This window comes from Rutilus rutilus (assembly GCF_951802725.1).
Source record: "Rutilus rutilus genome assembly, chromosome: 6".
NCBI lineage: Eukaryota > Metazoa > Chordata > Actinopteri > Cypriniformes > Leuciscidae > Rutilus > Rutilus rutilus.
This window is the reverse complement of record NC_140214.1, coordinates 39,600,998-39,628,704: the sequence shown is the minus strand read 5'-3', so window position 1 is coordinate 39,628,704 and position 27,707 is coordinate 39,600,998. Positions and strand designations below refer to the sequence as shown.

Below are 27,707 nucleotides of genomic sequence, written 5' to 3'. Positions count from 1 at the left end.
AAACTTCAGACGGGCCTGGACATGCGGTGGCTTGAGCAGGGGGACCTTGCGTGCGCTGCAGGATTTTAATCCATGACGGCGTAGTGTGTTACTAATGGTTTTCTTTGAGACTGTGGTCCCAGCTCTCTTCAGGTCATTGACCAGGTCCTGCCGTGTAGTTCTGGGCTGATCCCTCACCTTCCTCATGATCATTGATGCCCCACGAGGTGAGATCTTGCATGGTGCCCCAGACCGAGGGAGATTGACCGTCATCTTGAACTTCTTCCATTTTCTAATAATTGCACCAACAGTTGGTGCCTTCTCACCAAGCTGCTTGCCTACTGTCATGTAGCCCATCCAAGCCTTGCGCAGGTCTACAATTTTATCCCTGATGTCCTTACACAGCTCTCTGGTCTTGGCCATTGTAGAGAGGTTGGAGTCTGTTTGATTGAGTGTGTGGACAGGTGTCTTTTATACAGGTAACGAGTTCAAACAGGTGCAGTTAATACAGGTAATGAGTGGAGAACAGGAGGGCTTTAAGAAAAACTAACAGGTCTGTGAGAGCCGAAATTCTTACTGGTTGGTAGGTGATCAAATACTTATGTAATGCAATAAAATGCAAATTATTTAAAAATCATACAATTTGTTTTTCTGGATTTTTGTTTTAGGTTCCGTCACTCACAGTTGAAGAATACCTATGATAAAATTACAGACTTCTACATGCTTTGTAAGTGGGAAAACCTGCAAAATCGGCAGTGTATCAAATACTTGTTCTTCCCATTGTATATTTTTACCATGTTTCTAACTCCAAAAGAACTGTAGAAAAAAATACACTTGGTCACAGTTATTTCTGTTTAAATAAGCAGCAATAATTGGTTAGTGTTATTTCGGTTTCAAAGGGCAGCAATAAATAACACTGTATAATCTAAAGAGTGTTCATGTGATTTTATACATTAGTAGTGTTAATGAATGCTTAATAATCGTGAAACTGTGATTATTCCTCAGACTATAATTGTAAGTATATAAGTGTATAATCGTTGCATAGATTCAGCACATAAAGATGAACTACTAACCGTGATCTCAGACTGCGGTGATGTGGTTTCTCCACCTCATGAATCTTCATGTGAAGCTTCAGGCGAGTTTTAAAAGTGAAACTCTTTCCGCACTGATCACACGTGTGCAGCTTCTCTCTGCTGTGGATCCTCTCATGTGTTTTCAGATTGGCTGACTGACTGAATCTCTTGTTGCACTGTGAACACTTGTAAGGTTTCTCTCCAGTGTGGATCCTCTCATGTGGTTTCAGATTTGTTGACGCACTGAATCTCTTGTTGCAGTGTGAACACTTGTAAGGTTTCTCTCCAGTGTGGATCCTCTCATGTGTTTTCAGAGATGTTGACACACTGAATCTCTTGTCGCAGTGTGAACATTTGAAAGGTTTTTCCCCAGTGTGGGTCATCTCATGTGTTTTCAGATTGGCTGACACACTGAATCTCTTGTTGCAGTGTGAACACTTGTAAGGTTTCTCTCCGGTGTGAATTCTCTCGTGCAGTTTCAAATGGTTTGCTGAAACAAAAGTCTTCTCACACTCGAAGCAAAAATAAGCTCTTACACCAGTATGCATTTTCTGGTGTTTAAGCAAACTTTGCAGCAGTGAAAAACTCTTTCCACAAACAGAGCATGAATGTGGCTTTTCCTTCGTATGAACTAACAGGTGTTTCTTCAGGTTTGATGCACAAGCAAATGTTTTGCCACATTGATCACATGTGAACGGCTTCTCTCCGGTATGAATTCTCATGTGAGTCTCAAGATGATTTTTGTTTAGGAATCCCTTTTCACACTGATCACACATGAATGGCTTTTCTCCAGTGTGGATCATCATGTGTCTTTTAAGGGTAGCTGATAGTGTGAAACTCTTCCCACACATATCACATGTGAACGTATTTTCTCCAGTGTGAACTCTTGTGTGAATTTGAAGATATCGTTTGCTTGAGAATCTCTTTTCACACTGAGTGCAGATGAAAGATTTCTTGGCTCTATTCTTTAAAAATGTCTTTTTAGTCTTTGAACGACTGAAACGTTTTTTTCCATATTTGACATGACGTTCCTCCTCCACTTCACTCAGTTCTTCAATCTCCTCGTTCTCCTCCATCATGTCTGAAATAAAATAAAAAAGAGAATTAATTTCAATTTCAGTACATCAAAATAATTCATAGGGGTGTGCGATATATACCGTCTACACTAAAAGCCACAGCAGAACTGTTTTGCATCTCTGAGCAACACATCTGTTTTGTTACTGAATGAATCAGTCCAATTGAACAAATTGGTTGAATTAACGACTCAATGATTCACTTGTTAACAGTGACTTGCCGCCAGAGGTCGAAAGTAACGAATTACATGTTGATTTCTCACAATATAAAATGTGAACACATGAACATAACCAGAGCTGCTCTGAGAGAACGCTTAAAGAGCATTGTTCATTTTATTTGAGAAACCATTGCCAAATACGCTCTGAAACTCAAAAGGTCTTCACTACAGCCTGTAAATATAAAAGTTCGGTTTAACTAGATGAAATTATGACAGAAATATACAGTATTATATTATATTTTATATATATATATATATATATATATATATATATATATATATATATTACTGGTTTAATTTAGTAAATCTCTGTTCCCTTTCGGGTCACTACAAGTTACGTCAGTGACGACGAATGGGGTTGGTTTCGCTTAGAAAGCCTATCACCTTCGAGTATATAAAACGAGCCAATGGCAATGCAATGGCGTAACTCCGCCCCACCTCGTGGGTATATAAGGAAGCGCGGCGGCATAGGGGTGTGCAATATCATGGTTTTTGATCGTGGACGATTAAAATGTCTCCACGATCTGCTTTTGAAGAAATATCGTAGTATCGTGCATTCTATCAGTTGCAGTTCTGGTGCCACCGTCTCAACATACTGTACAACGCGACGTATATTCACATCAAATGTTAACGCAGAGGAAAGGGACACTGCAGTTGACAAAAGTTCACTATTTGCATGTGATTTAAAGCTTTGCTGGTTAAAGTGATACTCCACTTTAAAATGAAAATTCTGTCATCATATACTCACCCTCATGTCGTTTCAAACCTGTATGAATTTCTTTCTTCTGCTGAACAGAAAGGAAGATATTTAGAAGAATATCAGTAACCAGACAGTTTCTGGTCTCATTGACTTCCATAGTATATATTTTTTTGCCTCGCCTGTGCATTTCTGGTTGCGGTCGCAATGTACCCAATTCTGATGGGCACAATCGCTGCTTTGTGTGTTTGGGCATTGATCACGCTAAAGCAGCGCTTGTGGATGATTCATGTTCTCACTGTGGGAACATGACCATCTCAATGCTACGGTCGAGACTCAATGAGCTCATTCGAGCGAGAGTCCCCTCATCCACACCCCGATCTACGGTCTCCCCGAGAGGCTGTACTTCGGCTGGTGGCCAGGGTGACCTGAGGGTGACGGTGTGGAACAAAACACCATCGATTCGTCCGTGGTCCACACCCCCCTCTCCAGCGTTGTTACCCGAGAGTGTTCAGATTGAGACCACTGGTCCCTCTACGGAGGCCCCGCGTGTCTCTTTCGGCGCTCCAGAAGAGGATGCAATGTCAGTCGCAGCATCACAAGGTGGGCAGGAGTCCTCGGGAAGTGACGATTCGGCTGTGCTGCCACCTTCAGGTATTCCAGCATTGCCCGAGTCAGATCCCGAGATGACGGCCATGCTTTCCCGGGCAGCCACGGCGGCTGGCATTGGGCTCGAGTGGTCCCCTCCACCTGACCCTGTGCGCTCGCGGCTGGATGATTGGTTTTTGGGCGCGGCCGCTGACCCTTGTCGGCAGCCAACCCCAATACCATTCTTCCCGGATGTGCATGAGGAGGTCTAGAGGTCCTAGAAGACACCATTGTCTTCCTGTGATCGTTCGTCGACCTCTTCCGCCTTTCCTCCCCTCGATGAGGCCGCTGCCCATGGGTACACTGGGGTTACCCCGGTGGAACTCTCTGTCGCGATGCAGCTGTGTCCGCAGAGTGCTTCCTATCGTAGTGACTAGAGTTGAGCCGGATACTCGGCTGAAACGAGTATCCGGTACGGATAAAGCACTTTTGTCGAGTACGAGTATTATACGAGTAATACGAGTCAATATCTGTGCTCGGATTGAAAAAAAAAGAAAGTTATGTTGAGATTAGGGCTGGGCGATATATCGATATATTTTTTTATTTATTTTTTAATGCGATATGGAATTAGACCATATCGCATACCGATATAGTTCAAATTTGCGCTGTGATCCTTGCTCCAAGCAAGCTGCTGACCCGGAGCTCTCTGCACTGCTCCCCGCACCCCGCCCCTCCTTTTCCACTTTGCGTGCGTGTTTAGAGCATGTTATGTTATAACATGAAATAAAGTCTTTCACCTCAGAAAAACGGACTTTCTTGTCCTGTCAGCTGTAGTCGTAGCGCACACTCAATTGCACGCGCAAATGCGGCGTTGCGCGCTGTGTATCGCCTCACTGTATATAAAGTGCAAAAGAAAGTACGAGCATGCAACGCCGTTACGTTGTAAATTACACGAAATAAAAGTAATGCAGGTATGATTTTCATTCTATTCACCAGGAGCAGTTTCCATGTTTCATTAACAGTTCTTGTATTGTGTAGGCTATTCACCATGGTAACTGTCGTTTCCATATTAACCCCAAAATGCCACTATTTTTCTTTGTGTTATTTTTTATATTTTTAAATGACTGTGGTGGCTCATACCAACATTGTATTAACAAAAACTAGTTTGGGACTGCTATTTAATACCTTTAGCATAGGCCTAATGTTTATTTATTAGTACTAGTCTTTACTATTAGTCATATTCTTACAATTTATGTTAAGTAAAGGGGGACAGTACTTGTGTGTGTGTTAACAAATTTTGAAAAAAATAAAACATGAAAAATAAAAAATATTGGGATATATATATCGTATATCGAAATTCAGCCTAAATATATCGGGATATGACTTTTGGTCCATATCACCCAGCCCTAGTTGAGATGAAAACTCTTGTTCATTACATTTTACTTCATAATTGCAACAGCATGTGTTGTATTCATTGTTGCAAAACTTGTTCTGTAGTTCGTTTGTTATCGTGATCAAAACCATTGATCTGAAGCTCAATGCTGATGCTGTCATGTAAATATTTTTTTAATCAGCAATAAATATAACAATTTCTGATCAACCCATATCAATTGCATGCTTAAAATAACATACCGGTTAAAGCCCCGCCCATTTTAAGACAACCCGACTCACTTCCGGGTTAAATCCCGCCCACTTCCGGGTTAGGCCCCGCCCAGTCCGAGTACAGATACAGATACAGATAATTCATATGGTTAACAGATACAGATACAGATAATGCTGTACTCGCTCATCCCTAGTAGTGACCCTAAGCACCCATCCAAAGCCTGTAGATTTTCGTCTACCTTGGTGGCGAAGTCTTACAGAGCGGCGGGACAGGCAGCCGCCTCTTTGCATGCCATGGCCATCCTGCAGGTCTACCAGGCCCAGGTGCTCAGGGACATGCACGAGGGCAGGTCTGACCCAGGGCTCTTTGATGAGCTGCGTGCCGCCACCAAACTCACTCTCTGAGCGACTAAGGTGACCGCACGCTTCCTGGGCCAGGTGATGTCCACAGCCGTGGTCCAGGAGAGACATCTCTGGCTGAACCTGGCTGATATGCGGGATGCTGAGCGGACTCGTCTGCTTGACACCCCCATATCCCAGGCCGGCCTCTTCGGCGGTGCGGTCGAGGACTTTGCCCAACAGTTCTCGACCGCTCAGAAGCAGACTGAGGCTATAAAGCATATTCTGCCACAGAATCCTCAGCCTGCTCGCCGCCGAGGGCGCCCCTTCTGTGGCTCCCACTTCTCCTGCACGGCCCCAGCAGCAGCCTCCACCCGGGCCGCGTTGTGGAGAAAGCCGCAGGAAGAGCCACAGCCCTCTCTGGCCCCGCGCCCCGCTAAACGCCAGGCTAAGCGGCGCCCCTGAGAGGGGCTGCTCAGGGTTGGCAACCAGTTTTTCCCAGGAGATGGTAGCAGGGCCACTCCTTCCCCCGGTGGAGGGCCGGGGAGAATCTTTTGTTCTCCACTCCCCGCTGCTCGTCCCACGACGAGCAGTACCCTAATGTAGTCAAAGAAAGAACTGGTTCCCCCAACCCTGAGCACACAGAGTTCTCGGACGATAGTGCATGCCGCCCACGGGTCCCGCCACTATCTTCCCCCTCTGTCACAGAGGTCTCAGATGACAGTGTGTGCTGCCCACGGGCCACGCCGCTCTCGTCCCCCTCTGTCGCCAGACTCCTGCCAGAGCACGCCCCCGTGGGACGCTGGTCCTCTCCTGGCCTTCTCTGGTAGGATGCGGCTAATGACCGTGCCCCCGCACTGGGCCGCTATGCCACCCAAGCCTGGGCCGGTCATTCCACCTCGCTACACCACCGACGGTACGTCTGTGGTTTGCATGACCGCGCTGGCACAGTTTCTGGGAGCCTGGCTAGAGCTTCCCAGGCTGTCCCGCTGGGTCATGAGAACCATCAGGCTCGGCTACGCGATTCAGTTCGCGTGGTCTCCTCCCCGCTTCAGGGGAGTCCGCTTCACTATGGTCAGTGGCAATGCCCCTGTCATGAGAGTGGAGGTTGCCACCCTACTGGCAAAGGGTGCGATCGAGACTGTCCCTCTAGCCGAAATTAAGTCCGGCTTCTACAGCCCCTACTTCATTGTACCGAAAAGATCCGGTGGGTTACAACCAATCCTGGATCTGCGCGTCTTGAACCACTCCCTTCACAGGCTGCCGTTCAAGATGGTCACGACTTGCGTTATAAATAAGTTTGGAGAAAAAACATGGTTTTAATCTCATACATTTTTGTGCATTGATGGTGTGCTAAGCTAACATGTTAGCTAGCCCTAAGATGCACCTACCACCTAGCTGAGCAATGTTATTTTTATGAATAACTTTGAATAGTAAAGCTCACTGAAATGTTTCTTTTTTCAAGAAGGGCATTTGATACAGTTTCAAAGAAGGTGAAGTGAGAAGTTTGATCAAATAAATTAGGAATTAAAACTGTGTGAATAGAAAGTCGTGTATATATATATATATATATAAGACAAAAGATATTTATAATAAAGTCATAATGACCAGGCCAGAGAGGTGTGAATGTGTGCAGGGAAGACTGAAACTGAATGGGGCAGTTTACACCAAAAAACAATAGAGACACAGAATAGATGCTTAGAAATTGACAATAAACTTAAGTTAGCATTTTATAGTCTTCTCAAAATAAAATCTCCTGACATGATCTTAAAAACATTTAATAAAATTCAGAGTTTTAAGCCCAAAGTATACTTCGGCCATCCAATTTTCGTCATCAGGAGGGTTCGCAGACGTCCGCACAAAGCCTATTTTTTGAGACAATGCGGACAGTGCACATACAATGACACATGTGCAAGAAAGACAGAAGAGTCACAAAAACTGTACTGCGCATGTGTCAAAATTCGTCCATATGCCCTCATCCCCAGTTGAGTTAACTTTGAAAGCTGTGCAGACACGACTGCCCGCGAGACTCATCCGGATGTGGAAATTGAAGTATAGCTGAATATCAGATGATGTCACCAACGTCTCCTCACTGACGTCACTCACTTCTAAAACTTGTCTGCCGCCATCTTGAGTACCTGATTCACATCAGTCGCAAAGGAACTAGCTAGCTATGCCTTCAATATGTTGTGCTGTGGGGTGCAACAACAAAAAAGGAGACCCCAAAATATCCTTTTACAGGCTACCTCAGGACGAAGAAAGAAGACTGGACACCAACTGCAAACACCTGTCTGTGCAGTGCTCATTTTCTCTGTGGTGAGTGGATGTAAATATATTGTTAATGAGCTAACGCTAGCTGCACGTTGTCACTAATCGCCAACCTAAAGATAATAACATAGCCTACAAATCTTTCCAAACAGTATCAAGAAATCGGTGTGAATTGGTTCATATAGCTACTGTCTAACAGCATGTGTTTAGCGTCAAAGATCAGTTTATCGTTTAATCATCACATCCATAGGTGTAATTTGCGGGTGGGATTTGCATAGGCCTGTCACTTTACGCTCGAAAATCGATTGCACAATCGAGCGGACCAACCAACGCAAGTTTCGAAAACGAAAATAGGGAATCGATTTTAACGGTCTTCTCTCGGAGCGTGTCCAGCTCATCACGATACGCCCGCAGCGAACGCGCATCACACAGCAACTGCAGGCTCTTTTTACAAAAAAACTGTGAATTTTGCTGGTATGCAGACAGTCTCATGCATACAGATTTAGACTACGGTCTACAATCGCCTACGTAAGCGAAATTTGTTTGACATTTCTAATCATAAACACAGTCATGTTGAAGACTGCAGTATGTTGTATGCAACATGTTTTTCATTTATGTTATGGTAGTCCACTCTGCTTAGATTTTACAATCGATTCAATTAACATTTATGTCGCAAAAATCAAACAGGATTTTTTCACAAAAGTGACAGCCCTAGTGGGACATGTCCCCACCACTTTTTGCTAAGGTCGATATAGTCCCCCCACCACTTTAGAAACATCTCGCGGCACGAATGTACCAATACAAATAAACAAAACATCTCCAGTTAACTAGCAGTAGGGCTTTGACTTTTGCCCCAAAATCATATTCGAAGTTTGTTTGTTTATTAATATTTGAATATATTAGAATATTTATTAATAATATTTTGACCATTAAAATGCCTTCAGTAAGACATATTGGTAGAGATGTTCCAATACCCTTTTTTCCTTCCCGATACCGATTCCGATACCTGGACTCAGGGTATCGGCCGATACCGAGTACTAATCCGATACCTGTGTGTATATCTATACAGCTGCAATTCATACTAGCCCTGTATGAATTGATAGAATTATTTTATAAAAGGTATTTTAGTTTTACAATATATAACTGTATAAAAAAGTATAAAAAAGTAACGTTACTTGAAAGCACCATGTTTCTTCCAGGTTTCCACACGCTGTTTGATCCGTTAATAACGGAGAAATGTGAATGCTTCTCACTAGATTTCGCAGCGATGGTATTACTTCAGTGGCGAATGCTTTCTTTACTGGATCTCTTAGCGTTGTGTAGTAACAGTGTAGCTTGATCACGATCGGCTCGCGCTGCACTGGTCCAAACTGTCCGTCAAGCACAAAATAACGAGTAGCGCAGTTTTGTTCCGTTTTCATTACGTTTGCCATTTGATGTTGGGTGCCAGCGTCTCTTACATTATGCGCTTGCCGCACGCCTACATTTGGAAATTTGTGTTTTCATTTCTTCGGAGATCAATTCTTCTTCGCTGCTCTAAACAGTGGTTGCTTATGGCAACAGCACAACTTCCTGTGTTGCCACAAGCAACCACTGTTTAGAGCAGCGAAGAAGAATTGATCTCCGATTTGCAGCGTTAAGCAAAGCTAGCGTGCATAACTAGGTATTGTTTAATAAAATGGTATCGGATCGGTACATGCGTAGATGTACTCGCTGATACCGATGCCAGAATTTTTATTGGTATCGGCGGCATTTCCGATACTAGTATCGGAATCGGAACAACACTACATATTGGTATCAAACTTAAGTTGCATATGTTCTGTCCACCAGAGGGCAGTGTATCAGTCAATGTCAATAGGCAGGCAATGATGTTTTCAAAAGAAAAACACACTGTCTAGGGATGGGTACCGAGACCCGGCATTAAACGAGCCTCTGTGCTGAATTATGAAAGACCGCTGGATCGATAAGCTCAGACGTTCTGCTGTCGGTACTGGAGAAATTAAGAAAGTGCTATTTATTATTGCTAAATTATTATCTTGCCAATTTAATCTCGCCAGCCACTTCTATATATAATAATAGTGAACCTTTTGTGTGTGATGCATTTTTGCTAAAGAGAGAGAGAGTGTGAGTGTGAGAGAGAGAGAGAGCGAGCGAGCGAGGGAGCCACGGTGCGCAACACAACAGCCCTGTTGACGAATAGGGCTGGGTACCGAGTTAGATACTTTTTAGGTACCGACCGAATTGCCTCGATACTAGAGTATCGAAAAATGACTTGTTGTTCGGTACCAGATTTCGATACCTAAGGGGTTAACTCGTCAACGTCAGTGCTCAAACAAATACATGAAATGCACAACGACACACCTAAAGTCGCTCACGCACATACACGCAAACTCTACACACACGAGACACGCGGAAATCTCCGCGCACATACTCATATGAGAGGCGCGCGCTCACACAAACTCGTGCACATACTCAATGAGACGCGAGCACACACACACACACACACACAAACTCTCCACGCACATACTCCTATGAGAGGCGAGAGCGCGCGCACACACACAATACCCTAAAGATGTGGAAAAGTCGATCAAAAGTGTGGCTACATTTCTCCAGGCTCGATGCCAACAGCGCGCGATGCAGTATTTGCGGTAAAATAATTGCTGCAAAGACCGGTACCACGACAGATATGATGAAGACCTTGACAGTGCACGGAGTAGCCTAAACATAAGAGCAGAAAGTTGCTTCGTCTTCGACTGGTAAATGAAGAGATACCTTGTTGATCACTCTGACAGTGTTTATATTGCAATAATGACCTACTGAATGTACACAGCCGTTCAAAAAATTGTTGGTTAGTCAGAATTGTTTTTCAGTAAGGATGCATTAAAGTGATCAAAAATGACCCTAAAACATGTGTAATATTACAAAGGATTTCTGTTTCAAATAAATGCTGTTCTTTTGAAATTTTTATTCATCAAAGAATCATGAAAAAATGTATCATAGTTTCCAAAATATTAAGCAGCAAACTGTTTTCATATTTCTGAAGGATCATGTGACACTGAAGTAATGATTTTGAAAATTCAGCTTTGACATCACAGGAATAAATTACATTTTGAAATATATTCAAATAAGATTTTAAATTGTAATACTATTTCACAATGTTACAAGTTTTACTGTATTTTTGATCAAACAAATTCAGCTTTGGTGAGCATGAGCTCTTTATAAAAAAAAAAAAAATAGCACTGGCTAAGGAGCATGAGTCAAACAAATAAAACCAAAGTTTTTCTGAGGTAATGTATTATGTAATCTTGTTAAAATGGATTTCATAAAATGGGTATCGAAAAAAGTATCGTTCAGGAACCGGTATCGAAATCAAGGTATCGGTATCGGTATCGAAATTTTTGGAACGATACCCAGCCCTACTGACGAATCGATGAGGACAGAACTAAACATTCAAACGGTTACACATTAGATCTTTGATATTAAACTAATTTTATTTTAGATTTCGATTTTGGCTTCCAATGATTATAAAAAAGAAGATATTTGAGGTATAACCATTAAAAACTAAAGCCACATTCTGTCTAGTGCAAACGTAACGTCAGAATCTGCACGATCGGTGATTGTTGTAAAATGTAGTCTATACTATAGCTAAACTGCGGGACGCGTTTGATAATAAAAGGCTATTAAAAGTACCAAAATTGACGCAATAGATGCTGTTCCAAATGCGGCGCGCGTTCCGCAACACACTGCAACGAGACAAGCAACGTATATTTTGGGCTTCGTGTGCGCATCTAACCGATCAAATATACACAAAAATATGTCAAAATGACCGTCTTGGAGATTCACTTAAATACAGTTTATGTCTTAAATGGGCGTAAATAGTTGGGAGAAAATATGATGCGTAATAATGATTAGATCTGCATTTGGTCTTAAAGAGGCAGCAGTCTAATAAACCTGCTGACGATTGCTCCATTAATGTGAATCAAACAACAAAAGGCAAAGAGAAAATCAGTCGCAGCTCTTGAATGAATAATTTTGGCTTTTATAAGCTTTAATCTATCTATGATAAACTATGCAGTGTTATTTTACATCTGACTTTATTAGATCTTTTTAGCCCATATTACTCCTGAACAGTTATGTTAGTAGACATTACTGAAATTAAAGCACTGGGTATATAATTTGTATATTTGTTTTATTGTATACGTTTTTTTTTGTTTGACCATGTGTTTGTACTTTGTTTTTGGTGTCCTATGTCTTCTGTATATAAAACACAAAAGCCTGCACCCTTCTGTATAACATAAAAATAATAAAAAAAGGGACTTTCTCCTTACTCGTGATTTTTCCCTGTTTCTTTGGTAACCCAAAGTAGCGGCACACGTTGCATTTCAAATTGTCAGGAGTGTAGATTTCAAACTCAGGCGTGGTTGTTGTAGGCGTTGGCCGGCCATTGTTTTGGTATACAAAATAGGCGCTAACCAGGACGTTAACGTCACCTACAGGAGCCCAGATGACCAACAATAGCCTTGCTAATGAGCTCGCGATTCACAACTTCACCAGGCGTGAAAAAGCCTCGGAATCTGAATTGAAAACAACGTTTACAAGCAAACACATTTACAAAAAATAATGCCCATAACAGGTTCGAATATTAAAGGATGCCTAATATTCGTACGAATATCATTATTTTTTAAATATTCGAATAACGAAGTTCGGAGTCGAAGCGCTAACTAGCAGAGCATTCATTCCGTTTGTTTGTTAAATAAGAGGCGATCTAGCGCTGAAATGTGTTGTTTTTGAAATCAAGTGATCAAAGTGCTCTTTGCCGCTGCGATCAGTGTTTGTTACTGTGGATATACTGTGCTTGTTTGTGGCTTGCGCACAGTCTTCACTTGGACGCGCGCTTCAATCCGTTGTGGAGACTCTCTATTCGTTCCCGTGAAATGACAAAACTAAATGCACACAAACATGTCACTGCCTGATATACAACCACTGATAAACATAATCGGTTTTGATGAAAAAAAAAAAACGAGGCTATATAAGTGCGGATTAGAACCCAGGACCATGGCATCATCAGGTATCGCGTAGGGATCACACCCTAACGATGATATTTTTTGAAAGTAGCGTTTCTTTTCATGGCAGTCGAGGCGCGAAATGTTGTCTTTCGTAGCCATTTACTGTATCTGTACGAAGCTGTAAATCATAGCAAGCTTGTCAGTACTATAGAGTATAGACAGTACTCGGTAGATGCTCAAGATGGCGGCAGTCATCTGGAAAAAGAGCGGATGACGTAAGAGGTCACGTGACTGATATTCGTGTATACCCGGGCCCAGGGGTGGCGCCAGAGAATTTTTAACGCATGTGCTGAGGGGTTGCTAGATCATTGACGGGCAGCTGCGCAATTACAGGCAATATATATATATATATATATATATATATATATATATATATATATATATATATATATATATATATATATATATATATAATTAGCAAAACTTGGCCTCTAAATATTTAATATTCAATTATTTTAATGATCACAATTAAAGTTTTAATTTTATTAAATTGAACAAGCGCAACATTCAGCATTCAATCAAATATTCTAAAATACTTTTTATTAATAATAATGTTATTTCAACTTATTACATGGCTTGGCTGAATTCCAATGTAGAATGCCGTCTGTTATTTCTTGATAACAGACCGCTGCGAAGTACAACAGACCGTTGCCATGAAAAACAGTGCGTTGCTATGGACACGGAACGGACTATTTTCTTTGGCGGAAGCAATACAATCGTTTTTAAATCAATAAACTCATTTTTAAATCAATAATTCGTGTCAAATTATTTATTTATTTTGTAGGTAGCCATGTAATAAGCGGGATAATGTATAGAGAGGCGGTCGTTATAGCGAATAACAACCCCTTCAGGCTGATTCAAGACCTCTCCGCTTCGCGTCGGGGTCCTGTTCAGCCTGTCGGGGTTGTTATTCGCTATAACGACCGCCTCTCTATACATTATCCCTTACATAATATCTTGTTATTTTCGACATATGTGTGTGTGCAACAAGCAAGATGTGCATTTGTAAATCCGGTGACGCATGCATTGATTTTTATTAATAAACTAGTGTTTTCTGTGTCATTGTTGGCTGCAAAGATGAAGTTGGCGATCACCATATTCGTAGGGTGAACGCGCCTATAGAGAGAAATGCACATTAGAGGGCTGCATTGGGATTGAGTCTCGCGGGACCCAACGCAAATCTCGCGGGAGCGGGCGGTTTGAACTTTGCTGTGGGCGGGAATGGGAGGCTAAAAAAAACACTGCGGGATCGGGAGGTAGCCTAGCGACATGATGGAGATGTCAGTAATGGCGCTTTTCCACTACACAGGACCAGCTCGGCTCGGCTCGGCTCGCCTTTGTTTGGTTTTCCACTGTGTAAAAGTTGTACCTGTATCTGCTTCCAGGTACTTTTTTCGTACCACCTCCGGCGAGGTTCTGAGCGATACACATTTTAGTATCGCGAGCTGAGGCGATAAATGTGACGTGAAAACACGGCAGATTGCTGATTGATCAGAGAGCATCATCACTATTCACTGCATCATCATTGCACGTGCCAGACGGAGTATCCTGAATAAAAAACAGCAAAAACAAAAACAAAACTATCCAAAAACAGCATACACTCGATTTCCTCCATTGTCTTGTGTGTATGTGTCCAGAATACATGCCGGCCAAGGAAACGAAACAAACAACCCCATGAATCTCTTTAATAATAGCAATAAAAATACGTGTTTTTTCCTGCGGGATGGGAGAAGACACAAAATCAATGCATCCCTATTATTGTGCGGTAGGGATGCACCGATGCATCGGCTGAACATCGGTAACGGACGATATTTGCCTCGTTAACTGCCATCGGCCATCGGGAAATAAAAATGACATTCGCCGATGTCACATGGGCGTCAGTTTGGTTTGATATGCTGGGGACAGAGACGCATTCGGAAGTGCATTTTCAGAAGTGCTGGGTACAATGACGCATTTATTTTATTTTTTTCTATGAGAAAACTCCTTTTCTCGAGAAAAGAACGACCATGGTGTGTAGCAGAAGAAGCGGCGGAGTATGCACGATCCGCGAGTGCTGAAGACGTTCTGCACGGCTTTGATGGGTGCGCAGGAGGACACAAATGGGCGGCGACCGCTTCTTCCAGTGGCGGGAGCTTTTCCCTCAGCGCCGTCAACAGATAGAGCGTTAACTGTACACACCGCCGCCGACTTGAGCTGCAAAGAAGCTCTGGCCTCCCTGTCAAGGACGCTTGTCAAAAAGTACGGGGAAGCTTGACCGCTCTGAATAGTGAGTGACAGCGCGCGCGCCGTCGGGGCTCTCTCGCTCTCTCTCTCTCTCTCTCTCTCTCTCTCTCGCAGAAGAGCGCGTGCGCGCTTAAAATTTAATATTTTGGTATGAACATTCACCCGTGTTTTTTCCCTCATAAATGCGAACACGAAAAATAAAATGAATATTATAATGTTTTTTTTGTTGGGTCAGACAATGATTACCAAATTTCTCTCTCATATTGCTCCTCATAACAACTGAAAAAGAACTTATAAATAAGGTTATAACTGTCAACCAGAAAGTGACATTAAAGGTTTTTTTTGTTTCATAAATTGGTCTGATTGAATTTGTGCTCATTCTAGGATAGTGTGATCAAGAGCCGAAAGACTTGTATGTTTCCGTGGCACAAAAGAAGGAATAAATAACAAAAAGAAAAAACATCGGCATCGGCATCGGCCATCGGCCAAGTTGTTAAGTTAAACATCGGTATCGGTATCGGCCCAGAATTTCCCAATCGGTGCATCCCTATTGTGCGGGAATAAATTCTCAGAGTTTTGCGGGTGCGGGCGGGAGTGGACATACATATTGCGGGAGCGGGCGGGAGTGTAACACATACGTTGCGGGAGCGGGCGGTAATGGTCAGAAATTCGGCGGGCGGGAGCGGGATGAAGAAAACAGTCCTGCGCAGGGCTCTAATGCACATAATGGATTACATAATCAGAGAGTAGCCTATTTCTTTTAATTTTGAATTATTTCATTTAAAGACATTTCAAGCTTTGTGTATTTGATGTATTTCTCATGTCTGTGAGGCGTATGAGTTTCAGTTAGGATAAGATGCGCTCCAGTTCACGTGCAATGCAAGTGATCGCGCGGGCGCCTCCATGATTATATTGTCTGGTGACCCACTCCATGTCTCTCGATATATTGCGCATCCTATCTTACTCGTGCTGTTCACTTTTCATAATCAACATAGATGGAAAAAAATAACATTATAATATTTTAACAAATATGAAACTAAATGCGCTTATTTAATGGCTACAACAGTATAGTAGGCCTACAGACTCTCTATTTGCTGCACATTCATTTAATTCTGAATTTTGCACACACAAGTTGAAAGCATTTGTTCAAATCAAGTTCACGGATAATTGTGCGTGCATTTTTTAATCATTATGATATTAAATCATAAAGTAGGCTATGCTATGTACAAAAAATCAGATGAGCCCAGAATATGCACGCAACGTTTAATTACACGTTAAGCATTTTCCTCCTGGGGGTGCTATCGGGGTGCTTTGGTCTTTCTTGGGGGTGCTGAAGCACCTGCTAGCCCCTCCCTAGTGCCGCCCATGCCCGGGCCTTTAGACTTGAAATATAACATGGTCAGGAATGTGGCAGCTGCAGTGCATTTCTAGATTAAAACAATGGCAACTTCAATTTTCTTTCCATAAAAATAAATAAAAAATAACATTACAACTATTTTATTCATTATAACTATACTTAATTCTGACTTTACAATAAACTGCCATGTTTCTGCTTTCAAATGAGACCATTTATGCTTTTAGTGCAAAGGTTCATTCTTGGGATTTTTTCAAAAGCGGGGATGCTGGCTTACAGGTTAAGACGTGAGATTTCAAATGAGAGACAAACGTGAAATAAAAAGTGAAGCTCAAACTTATGATCACTGATGAGTTCAATAGAACTTTTAATCCCATCAAATCCAGTCGACAACTGCTGTACACGATTTTGATCTATTTTAATGTAATGAAGGTGAAGATTTGTGTTATAAATCACTAGTTTGGTCATGAAACTGTAGATGACGCAGGCTTGACACGTATATAGTGTCAAACTATTTATCTTTATACTATTTAATACTATTTACCATTTATTTCTTTATAACAGGCCGCTGCTAAGTATAACAATATATAGCAATACAATCGTTTATAAATCAATAAACTCCTTTTTAAATCAATATTTTGTCTCAAATGATTGATTTATTTGGTAGGTTGCCATGTAATAAGCGGGATAATGTAGAGCGAGGCGGTTATAGCGAATACAACCCCTTCATGCTGATTCAAGATCCCTCCGCTTCGCCTGTCGGGGTTGTATTCGCTATATTGTATCCGCAATGGAATGACACCATAATGTGTGTCTATGGTGAGTTGCCAGACCTAACATCTTGATGTAGGCTACGCTGCGGCTGCACTAAATGTTTATTTCAGTAGGAAGTAGGGTTGCCAACCATTTCTTATAATATGGAATCGTCCCGTATTTAAGGCAACAATGAAGCGTCCCGTATGAAAGCCATACGGAACGCAGTTTGTCCCGTATTTTTTTAGGCATACATAATCAGGCATTCAGAATTAACCATTTTTTTTAGACAAATCTTTGTTTGATTAGCAAACATAGACGTTCACGGTAGGCTTTAAGACCCAGCAGAATCCTCTACTGACTGTCGCTCCCGCTTCACAGCCATCAGGACGCGCGCTAACGGCAAATCCATTCTTTCACTGTCCGCGTTTTGATTCCAGCTAATCAGTTTAGGCGACTACAATACAAACAATGTGATTATACATGAGTAACGCAAGAAAACATGCAATCTACCTGAGGGAAGACGTTATCACACATCTTTAACTATTGTAAGTTAATGTTAAATAGAGAAAAAACATTTTACATTAAAGTAACTAATAGCCTACCATAGCCAATTTCAAGCACCAAAAGCAGCCCATACTAATCATCTAAGTACTCTTTATCTTTATTTAGGCTATACGTGGTTGCAAAAACATTTAGACCTAGTTCAAAATTGTAACTGCCGTTGTTTAAATGCTTCTTTTTTTTTTTTTTGCTGTAATTTCAAAGATGTTCAGTTACTTTGCTTTTAAATGTTATGCCATTGTGGGATTCCAAATTTATTAAAATGTTTAATTTAGGTTTACATTGAATTTAGCATGTTAAGGTTAGGTATACGTTATTATTATCAGAGTTTTCTAGCAAAAGACTCCGGTCAGTCCTGTTTTACTGAAACTCTTAAAGGCTCTCGGATTTTGTGTTTTAACAAGATAGTCCTGCCAGTCCTGTACTCGGGTCTCAGCATTTGAATAGATATGCTGAGTGAATTAGGGTGGGCAGCACTCTCAGTCTTTTTGGTTCCTGCCCCTAAATGTATATAAACTGTAAGAAAACATTTCACAGATTCAGACTTTGGTGACTGCAGCGACCGACAGCTCGTGTTTTCAATAAACAATCTTGCTGAAGAAACAACCAAGTCTCCTGGTCTTTCGATTCTGAGTTTCCAACACCATCTATATGTATCTTCCTGACAAAAAATACACTAAAATTACAATAAAAACTAGTGCAAAATACCCGTGCAAAATCAGTTTTTGAATGTGTTTTTAGTAATTGTTGGTTTGGTGTGTTTGAGTGCTCATTGTTACAATTACACAGCAAAATTTCAGAGACATTTTTATTTGTGCATGGTAGAAAGCAAGCACAGAGTGAACTCTGAGAAAACGCTATGCTTGAGCAAACAGTTTGTGAATAGGCTACTACAAATGATGGCCGTGAAAGAGACTGTGAACGCATTGAATAGGATATGTTTAGTTGGTGAATAGCATAGGCTACTATTACACAGTAGCAATAACGTTAAGCGCACCAGAATGAAATATAATATACAGAAGTAAACATTATAGCTGACTTTCAGATTCAGTTAACATCCACAAATGAATAAGCGCGTTGATTCAGGGAGCAGTGCAAAGTGCCCGTGCAAAATCAGTTTTTGTGAGCTGATCGCCGTCAAAAAAGTTGAGGAGATATTTCTTAGCGATGGCTGATTTCAACAGTTTCAATATGATAAAAAAATAAATTTTATATTGATTCAATGGATTAATTGCATTTTGAAAAAAAAAAGTGTCATGAATTTATTGCATTTTTAGGAAAAAATAATCCGTTTTTATAATAAATCTTTGAAAATCAAAATCTGGATTTGAATTTTTTATGTTATTATAACCTAAAGATGCTATGTGAAAGATTGAAACAGAAAATAGTGGTTTTCATCTTGCCACTTTCTTGGTAAAGAAAACACATTTTCTCTCAAATTAATCAAAATGGATTTATCACATTTTGGAACCAAACTATAATATTCAGAAGTAAACAGTGTAGCTGACTGAGTGTTTATGTCAGAATGTTTATTTTTAAACCACAACCTTCTTGGGGCTTCTTTTACCGATATATTTAACGATATCTTTTGCATTTCTCATCCAAACAACGTCAAACTTGGCACTGCACTTACTCGTGCCCGTAGCAAGACACCTGTCGAGTTTGAAATCCAACGGACTAACGGTTCGAGAGATATGCGAATAACAGACATACAGACACACACAGACATACAGACACACACAAAGACATACAGACAGACGTTTCTGTAATTTATAGATAGATACACCTTTTATGTTTATTGTTTTGAATAGAGGTTGATGATACAATAATATGCTATCTGTTGGTGTAGCTATATATTGAAAAAAAATCAACAATTTGAACATGGAGCCACATCATATCTATGGGATTGAACCATATAGGGCCTTTAAAATTAAGTTTATTAAGAATGAGAATATAGAAGGATATTAAGATATTACTTTTAGAGTTACAGGCACACAAACTTAGGAAAAATACTATTTATGGCACTCAGTAATTTGTGCAATTGTGTTGATAAAAAAGAAAAAAAAAAGAAATACATTTCTAGTTTCAACGTTATTTCTTCTTCAGAAAATGTGCGACCATTGAAAACTCCCCTATATATTGGGACTTAAAATTAACTTTATTCTATATTCAGCCTTAAAAATTAAGAAACCAAAAGAAAAGTTTGTTAAGAATTCGAATCTAAAAGGATATTAAGATATTTGTAATATGAGCTGCAGGCATGCAAACTTTAGGCAAAAAAAATACACTGAAAAAAAAATGTTGGCCAAAAAAACAAAGCACTCAAGTTAAACAGTAGCTATAATAAAACAAAGATGGCTTAAGTCAACTGATTTAGCTAAATAGACCTAACAATCTATGTGTAAAAGTAAAATAATGATGCAGTTCTCATTTTACCCCCCCCCCCCTGTAATCTGACTCCAAATCTCAGGTGAAAATTGTCATTTTGACCCATTTTACAAAACTATAATTTTTTCTCAGTAAATACACATCCATCACATGTAGCCTAATATTTTGGCTTTCTTCTTCATTTACGTTTGTCTTTCTTCAGAATATATATATTTTTAAAGCCGTGAAAGTTTCTGAAATTTGGTTCATTTTTCCACAAAATGACCCAAATGTGTTTGTCTGAGAAGTGAGAACCTTTATATTTTGTACACATATTTAACTGTAGATGCTAAAATGATATGCACTGTGTTGTACAGTACAAATATTTTGAGTGTCCCTTATTTTCCTTTCCATAATAACCCTAGTAGGAAGACGCACAACTTAAGTAGCGCTGTGCCCGATGAAAACAATACAGAAATGAGTCTGTCGCTTAATTAAACAACCTGTATTGTGTTTGATGGTTGTGTAGATATGAGACATACCGTGTCCGTGAACTGCGCACCTCACCTCAGAAGACTTGACGTTAAAACTCAATGAGGGAAGGAAAGGCGCGAATGGGCGGTGACGTCATCGACAGCCAGCGCATGGCCGTACGGGATAGAGACAGAGCGCAACCTATTTTTTACAGTCGAAACGCGTCATAATCTGAAGACCACGCCCACCGGGGGGACTTCAAACACTGGAGCGGAGATGAGTTGCCATGGAAACGGCGTCGGCGCAGCACCACACTACTGCAACTGTCAGGAAAACTCTGTCTCTCGCTGTTTTCACTGCTTTCAGGTGAGTTTAGCCTCTAAAATCACACAAATAATACACACAATTGTTCTTGACACTTCTCTTACTTGTAACTGACACGCTTCTGTTGAATATTTACTTTATAGAAATAGTTTAGTGTCTTCGAAAAAGTAATCTCAAGAGGTAAGTTAACATTAGGCTAATTTATAGCTTGAGCTTTTGTTGCTAACGTTATGTTAAGGCCCTTTTTTGGGGGGGCCTTTAATCACATCTTATGTGTAAATGAGAGGTGTTGATAGTTTTGTAAAGAAAGGTTTGTCACCTTGTTACTACACTTGTGGTGTTCCCGGTCAAAAATGACTGGCCTACAAAAAAATAGCTTATAAATCACTTGTTATGCTAATATCACCCAATTTTGGATTCAATCTTTTTTTCAACTTGTTTTCTTTCAATTAGGACTGGTTTTATATCTCTATTTGCATCTGATTAATCGTAGGCCTCATTTATCTGAGAGTAGGCATTTATGAATAATTTTGTAAATATTAAATAAAATATGAAAAAATTGTACTTTTGATCAAACTAGTCTACTTTAATGTTTCACAAGGAAGTTTGATTTGTTTTGTGTGTGTATCAATGTCAGATGGATGAATGAATATTAGATGCAATTCAGGGTAGGGATCAAGTTTCTCTCGGTGAAAAAGAATGTGTGTAATACTCAAAATAGTTTGTGTGTTTTAAAGTGTGTGTGTGTGTGTGTGTGTGTGTGTGTGTGTGTGTGTGTGTGTGTGTGTGTGTGTGTGTGTGTGTTTGGGTAGCGTGTGTATGCATATATCGACACATGCACAGGTCCAAGGGCTCAATGTTTGCAAGCACATAATATGTGTACATGAACATAATGAACATGTTCATATTTTACTTAATATTTACAAAATTATTCATAAATGCCTACTCTCAGATAAATGAGCCCTACGATTAATCAGATGCAAATAGAGATATAAAACCAGTCCTAATTGAAAGAAAACAAGTTGACAAAAAGATTGAATCCAAAATTGGGTGATAATATAGCATAAGAAATGAATTATAAGCTATTTTTTGTAGGCCGGTCATTTTTGACTGGGAACACCACAAGTGTTATAGGTTTTTGAACACAACACAATGAATAAGTAAACCTAAAACCATAAATTCTGTTAGCCTAATTAAGATATAATTTTCTGTATATTCTTTCTCTTTTCTGCATTTCACCTCTGCTGTAGCTTCTTTCCTTTTAATAAACCTGTCAGTGTATAATAATATTGTTGGCTCTGTGACCAATGGTTTGTTGTGTTCCTAGATCCTTCCATGCTGATGCCCTGCACCGTAGCAGAGTTGAGCTGATCATCATCTCTGAGGCGCTATCAACCATATGACTAGTAAGTAAAACCAAGCCAAAGACAAATTTCCACTTGTGGACAATAAAGGAACTAAACTAAAACTTCAAACATAAACTAATGTTGTTGGTAAAAAAAATAAAAAAAAATTACAGTAAAAGTTACTGCATTAATAATATTAAAACATTTAAATAACTGTTTTCTATGGAAAAGCATCACATTATCCTACAGAAATCATTCTAATATGATGATTTGATGAAACATATGATTATTATCAGTGTTGAAATCAGTTGTGCTGCTTCATATTGTTGTGTTTTTCAGGATTATTTGATGAATAGAAAGGGGGGGGGAGGAGCATTTATTTGAAACAGAAATCTTTACTCTCTCTTCTTGTCAATGTAATGCATCCTTGCTGAATAAAAATATGAATTTCTTTAAAAAAAAATAAAAAATTCTAGTTGAACCCAAACTTTTGAATAGTAGTGTAAACTACCATTTATATATGTTGGGTCTATTTAACAATTAATCCTGGAGAGAGAAAAAAGAAAATGGATTAAACTGGCACAAACTGTTTTCAACATTGATAATACTCAGAAATGTTTAGGACGTTTGCATTGTGAGAATGTATAGTATTCAAATATAAAAATGCTGACTCGTTAGGTCATGTTTTCTCATTAAAATCTGACGATTTCCTATTAATTCAATAGAATGTAAGGGAATAACTCTAGAATAACCTTCCTGATAATGTTTGGGGCCCAGAAACATGATCCTCATTTAAATCTAGATTAAAGACACATCTCTGTAGCCAAGCATTCAATTTACACATCTCATAATCTTGCACTACAGGTATATGTGATGAAATAGAAAAAGTGCACATGATCATCTTTTGCCTGAAATAATATGAACAGCAGCTATGCTAATCTTTCTCCTGTTGCTTCCCTGTTTCTATCTCAGGATGCTCAGCAAGTTCACTAGAGATTACAGCAGCTCCAGATCCAGCCTCACTTATGAAGACCTCTAATGACACCAACACTCACGAAGACTTCAGATGATGGCAACTATAGATAGACACAAAACTGCCAGATATTATCCTTATATTGCATTGGCCCGGTTTCACACACAGGGCTTAGATTAAGCCAGTATTAAGCCTTAGTTAAATTAGGATATTTAAGTAGCTTTTTAAAATGTACTTTAGAAAAACATTACTTGAGACAAAACAATAGGCCTTTTTCACGGAAGTTAGAACGCACATCCGGTTCAGCGTTTGTTGTGTAAAGCGACTTCCGGTCGAAACAGCAATGGCTGAAGCAACATCGAGGTGTCACTGTAGCATCCCTCATTGCTTAAAAAATAATCAGTGACAACCATATTTGAGTTTTAATGCTTTTCCAAGCGATGACTGTCTGACAAAGAAGTGGATGCATGCTATGACACGTAGAAGTCCCGACGTTTAAGATCGCTAGAAGCGCACGTTTGTTAGCCGATGCTAATTACACTGCCGCTACTGGCAGTAGCCTACTAAGTTATATATATATATATATATATATATATATATATATATATATATATATATATATATATATGATTTATTTTTTGTTAATAGGCTATCTTCATTACCCAGAGATATAACGTTAATTAAACAAAGTATTAAACAAGTAGCCTAGTCAAAACACATCTAACAGAACAATGTTTATATTTTACATTGTGTTCTTATTTTTTTTAATTAACGAAATGTCAATTTTCGTCTTTACAAAAATCTTCAAGATAGCCTACAATCTTCAAATGTATAACGGATTGTCACCTTATAAACAGTCCTTTGTGTGGTGGAATATGCAATGATAGGCTATGTTGAAATATATGGTTAGCATCTTATTTTAAACTTTATTTTATTAGTTCATTAACTATGCCAACTCAACTAATGCAATGTAAAGAGCTGGATACTAATTACTAATTAAATAATGTCAACTATTAAATGTAGGCTATTGATAAGATTTGCCATAGACTAAAGATTTTTTCTAGTAGTCATTCATTTAAATCAAGCGCATACATATTGCCGCAAAAGTAGGCTAATGGTAATTAATTTGTCTGAAAAAATAACGAAGCATTTTAATTGTTTATTAATAAACTGGTGTTTTCTAAATCAGTGTCGACTGAAAACATCTCCATACATATCCGCTGTAAAGTAGATGCACCTTTCATCGGACAGGATTACATCATCAGATAGTAGCCTACCGTACGTATTTGCTTTCAATTGGATTTTTTTTTCGTTATTGAACATTTCAAGCTTTATAGATATATTTCTCTTGTCTGTGAGGCTAGTGATGCGCTGTTTTTTCAGTTCATTTTTGAGACGCGCCCCAATTCACAGAGATCATGAAAGCGCGTCCTGTTTCTTTTATTTTACAAAAGCACAACGTGTTCTTGTTGTTGTGAGTTTACACAAATAAAAGTATTTGCGACTAATGTATTATTGTTTTCTGTATGACCAGAAATGATGGAGTATTTTAAGTTGTTACCGCACTGTTAGTAAAAATGCGAGTGATGGCACCGGCGCCTGCAGTGCGCGCTCCGCACTCTGCACAAACACTTGGATATGTGCTTAATAATAGGTAGGGCGAGCGGCCATGCCAGACGGACAAGTCCTCTTCATGTTTAACAAATTAAATCATGAATTTTCTACGGCGAGTAAGCGCTGTACCAGTGTGCGCTGGGCGGCTGAAACACAACACTAGAAAGCTGGTGTTTTTCTTTAAATAAATTCGTTTAGGCTTTAAAATAAATATTGTCACAATAATTTCTTTATTTTATAGGCTATTTATATTTTTCCTTTTTTGTTTTGCATTGAATAGCCTACCATTTAAAGGATTTGTTGTGCACCGCAATGCCATCATCCCATAGAAAGACACGTTAAGATTTTTCTTTAATAAAGGGTTTCTATGGGAGGAAAACACTTAACGTGTAATTAAATGCGTTGCGTTCATATTCTGGACTCATCTGACTCGTCTTTTCTGTAGTGTGGTTTATTAATAAGGTGTGTACAGAATTTGATATTTTAACATGTCCATTGGGGGCTATCAGCTTTTTGAACGTAGATGTATGATAGACATGATAGGATTAGGCTATATCAATTTTATGTGGATAAAGACATATTTTGTACATAAAATAATGTACAAAATAATAAGGAAATAATATGTGGCAGCAATGTGGCACCGTAGCTTACTCTGACGACGAAATAGTGAGGTAACAGCGCTGGAGCAGATCATGACTAGCAGTCACTCCTTCCAGGTATGTTTATGCATTTCTGAAAACAAATTATGAAGCTACTTTCCCGCCATATTTTATTAAATCTATTATTGAAGCCTTTACATTTATGTCCTTTCACTTTCAAGTCATAATATAATTTTAGTTAATGTTGACACAAATTAAATTACTGTTCCAGGAAGATATCACCATACTTTATCCAAATAATGCTCACTAACTATTCCACCACACAAAGGACTGTTTATAAGGTGACAATCCGTTATACATTTGAAGATTGTAGGCTATCTTGAAGATTGTATCTTCTGTTATAAAGACGAAAATGGACATTTCGTTAATTAAAAAAAATAATAAGAACACAATGTAAAAAATAAACATTGTTCTGTTAGATGTGTTTTGACTAGGTTACTTGTTTAATACTTTGTTTAATTATATCTCTGGGTAATGAAGATAGCCTATTAACAAAAAATAAATCTTATATATATATATATATATATATATATATATAAAACTTAGTAGGCTACTGCCAGTAGCGGCAGTGTAATTAGCATCGGCTAACAAACGTGCGCTTCTAGCGATCTTAAACGTCGGGACTTCTACGTGTCAAATAGCATGCATCCACTTCTTTGTCAGACAGTCATCGCTTGGAAAAGCATTAAAACTCAAATATGGTTGTCACTGATTATTATTTGAGCAATGAGGGATGCTACAGTGACACCTCGATGTTGCTTCAGCCATTGCTGTTTCGACCGGAAGTCGCTTTACACAACAAACGCTGAACCGGATGTGCGTTCTAACTTCCGTGAAAAAGGCCTATGGTACTGAAATATTGTAAGATATGTCAGTGCAAGTTGCTTCCAGTTAAGACAGTTCAAACATGCATTTTAGTCTGGGACTATTTTAAGCCTTTTCTGTGAAACCGGGGAAGGTTTGCATGACAGTTTTGCTGATAAATAAACAGGAATATCTCAGTACACGTAACTCAGAGAAAGAGTAAACATTGTTCTAACATATTACCAACATTGTAAGAATAGCGGGTTGAAAATCTGCAAACTTACCCTTTAAAAATGTTGAAGGATAGCAATTAGGACTTTAAACTCATGACTTGTATTATCTTATGGACATTACTTGCTCTCCAGTGAGTAGCAGTCGCCTTTGGCTGATTAAAGGGGTGAACATTGTTTATTTTTGTATCCATTATAGTGTAAGGGAAGTTTGGTTAGCATGAGTAACTGATTATAAACCGTGGTCCGCCAGAAAACACTTATAAACCAGCGGCACGATAGCGGACCACTGTCGGGAAAGCGGCGGCTGCCGCCGGAGGTCCGCTAGAATAACGATGAGCAAAACGCCGGTGGGCCACTGGACTCATGTTAGCTACACACGTCGTGTTTTCGCAAAACTGATATAAATCGGATCTTCTATTCCCGCGCTATATGCAGATTTAATGTAGGCCTATGCAGAGTTTACGTCACCAAAAGCAACAGATGAGCTGCATTTTATTGATCATAAGCTCATTTCAAAATCAGCGCTAGGAGAGAGCGACAGCAGCACTGGTAGCCTAATATCATTTAGTTTCTTTACTATTAATAAATATGAGTGTGTGTTGAGCGTCTACAACTTACTCTCACTTTCATTTGCGCGTTGGCTTGATGAATAGATCACTATTCTCGGATCGGAGATTTTTGAGTATAAAGAAAAAAAAAATTGAGTTGAGCGCGGAGCGGTGCAGATAGGCCGGGAGCCAGGTCCACTCCTCAGGATGTTTTTGCTACCTTTTTTTCACTATTATTTCCTATTATCTTATACCGTGGGCCATCACAAGTTGATAACGATCACCCCCAACTCGGCCCCGTTTGGTCTCAGGGGCCAAAAAACACCCTTTTTGGGAAAAGCTTTTGGCGGAATGATGTAATTGTGAATATTAGAGTACTGCAGCTACATAAATGGCCATATGACCCTAAAATTTTGCATGGTGTATCCTGACACATAGGGGAAACTAGCAGAAAAAGATTCTGGGAATTGCTGCCTTTTTGCTGTCAAATATCACCCTCAACATACCCCAAAAGACAAAAAAAATGCCTGTCCACCTGACAAATTGTCATCAAAAGTTATCATTTTCA

The 27,707-nt window shown here is 39.6% G+C and overlaps 1 long non-coding RNA gene across 1 annotated transcript in view; it reads right to left on the bottom strand.

The window, feature by feature from the left end:
- Nucleotides 1-25,234, bottom strand: part of LOC311291369 — a 205,932-nt gene extending 180,698 nt beyond the window's left edge. Inside the window, exon 1 of the long non-coding RNA XR_014627554.1 lies at nucleotides 25,177-25,234. This is a non-coding gene — a long non-coding RNA (uncharacterized lncRNA). The remainder of the gene's footprint in view (nucleotides 1-25,176) is intronic.
- Nucleotides 25,235-27,707: the final 2,473 nt, after the last annotated feature.